The sequence below is a fragment of the Anastrepha obliqua genome, chromosome 6, assembly GCF_027943255.1.
Source record: "Anastrepha obliqua isolate idAnaObli1 chromosome 6, idAnaObli1_1.0, whole genome shotgun sequence".
Classification (NCBI taxonomy): domain Eukaryota; kingdom Metazoa; phylum Arthropoda; class Insecta; order Diptera; family Tephritidae; genus Anastrepha; species Anastrepha obliqua.
The window spans coordinates 16,402,127-16,404,626 of record NC_072897.1 but is presented as its reverse complement, the minus strand read 5'-3'; the positions used below and the strand labels follow the sequence as shown (position 1 = coordinate 16,404,626).

General features: G+C 25.0%; 1 non-coding gene across 1 annotated transcript in view; it reads right to left on the bottom strand.

Moving 5' to 3' along the window:
* Positions 1-30, bottom strand: part of LOC129251066 (small subunit ribosomal RNA) — a 1,991-nt gene extending 1,961 nt beyond the window's left edge. Inside the window, exon 1 of the ribosomal RNA XR_008582899.1 lies at positions 1-30. This exon is cut by the window's left edge and continues 1,961 nt beyond it. This is a non-coding gene — a ribosomal RNA (small subunit ribosomal RNA).
* Between the last annotated feature and the right edge of the window lie 2,470 nt (positions 31-2,500).

Below are 2,500 nucleotides of genomic sequence, written 5' to 3'. Positions count from 1 at the left end.
CATATAACTACTGGCAGGATCAACCAGAATAATATTTTTATTTATATATTTTTCTTTGTTTTTCATATTTGAAAATTTCATAAATTACGGTGTATATAAAAAGTAAAGGGGCGACCCCCCTTTAGCTTTTCTTATCAAAATTCAAAAACCGTTTTTTATGAAAAAGAATTTTCGTTCTCTATATTATATATTTTATATAAAAATATAAGAACGATATTTCTTCTTAATATTTGCCAATTTTCAAATAATTTATCATTCTTAATAACATTTTACTTTTTTTTCAAATGCATTTTTAATGTAATAATTTCATATATTACATAATTTTTCTCTTTGAATTGAAATTAATAATTTCATAATTCTATTTTTTAATCATAAATATATATGATTGAAAAAATTTTCTCCTCTTTTCCTTTGTTTAAAATTTAATTTTTCTTATAAATTTTTGTTTTTCTTATTTTTTTCTCTTCATCATCTGTTTAATTTCCTGTATTTATACAAGAAACAAACAGTTGAGGATAATTTCTATGTAATGCTAGTATAGAATATAAAATTTTGAATTCAAAAATTTATTTCTATTTAAACTAACTATAGAAAACCAGGAATAAAATACAATAACACCAATATGCCATAACATGTTAGTATAGAATATAGATTCTTCATATATGTATATATATTCGAAAATTTTTTCTATTTAAACTAACGTATGGAAAACCAGGAATAAAATCATAATATTACCAGTTTAATATGGCTCAAATTCGAGTTTCATATAGTTATGATTCGATTTATATGCTTCAATATCATTGGTTAGTTAACTTTTGATATTTTCATATTATATCACATGCCTTCACCGTGAGTGTTTTTTGCCATGCACACCTCACATTGTCAAAAATGTATGGGAAAAATTCATTTCAATACATTTCAGTTTGATTTGAAATGTCTTTATTATATATTTTAATGGCAATATGCCAAGGTTATATTCCATAAAATGTTAGTATAGAATATAGATTCTTCATATATGTATATATATTCGAGAATTTTTTTCTATTTAAACTAACGTATGGAAAACCAGGCATAAAATCACAATATTACCAGTTTAATATGGCTCAAATTCGAGTTTCATATAGTTATGATTCGATTTATATGTTTCAATATCATTGGTTAGTTAACTTTTGATATTTTCATATTATATCACATGCCTTCACCGTGAGTGTTTTTTGCCATGCACACCTCACATTGTCAAAAATGTATGGGAAAAATTCATTTCAATACATTTCAGTTTGATTTGAAATGTCTTTATTATATATTTTAGTGCCAATATGCCAAGGTTATATTCCATAACATGTTAGTATTAGAATATAGATTCTTCATATATGTATATATATTCGAAAATTTTTTCTATTTAAACTAACGTATGGAAAACCAGGCATAAAATCACAATATTACCAGTTTAATATGGCTTAAATTCGAGTTTCATATAGTTATGATTCGATTTATATGTTTCAATATCATTGGTTAGTTAACTTTTGATATTTTCATATTATTTCACATGCCTTCACCGTGAGTGTTTTTTGCCATGCACACCTCACATTGTCAAAAATGTATGGGAAAAATTCATTTCAATACATTTCAGTTTGATTTGAAATGTCTTTATTATATATTTTAGTGCCAATATGCCAAGGTTATATTCCATAACATGTTAGTATTAGAATATAGATTCTTCATATATGTATATATATTCGAAAATTTTTTCTATTTAAACTAACGTATGGAAAACCAGGCATAAAATCACAATATTACCAGTTTAATATGGCTTAAATTCGAGTTTCATATAGTTATGATTCGATTTATATGCTTCAATATCATTGGTTAGTTAACTTTTGATATTTTCATATTATTTCACATGCCTTCACCGTGAGTGTTTTTTGCCATGCACACCTCACATTGTCAAAAATGTATGGGAAAAATTCATTTCAATACATTTCAGTTTGATTTGAAATGTCTTTATTATATATTTTAATGGCAATATGCCAAGGTTATATTCCATAAAATGTTAGTATAGAATATAGATTCTTCATATATGTATATATATTCGAGAATTTTTTTCTATTTAAATTAACGTATGGAAAACCAGGCATAAAATCACAATATTACCAGTTTAATATGGCTCAAATTCGAGTTTCATATAGTTATGATTCGATTTATATGCTTCAATATCATTGGTTAGTTAACTTTTGATATTTTCATATTATATCACATGCCTTCACCGTGAGTGTTTTTTGCCATGCACACCTCACATTGTCAAAAATGTATGGGAAAAATTCATTTCAATACATTTCAGTTTGATTTGAAATGTCTTTATTATATATTTTAGTGCCAATATGCCAAGGTTATATTCCATAACTCTCTATTTAAACTAACGTATGGAAAACCAGGCATAAAATCACAATATTACCAGTTTAATATGGCTTAAATTCGAGTTTCATATAGTTATGATTCGATT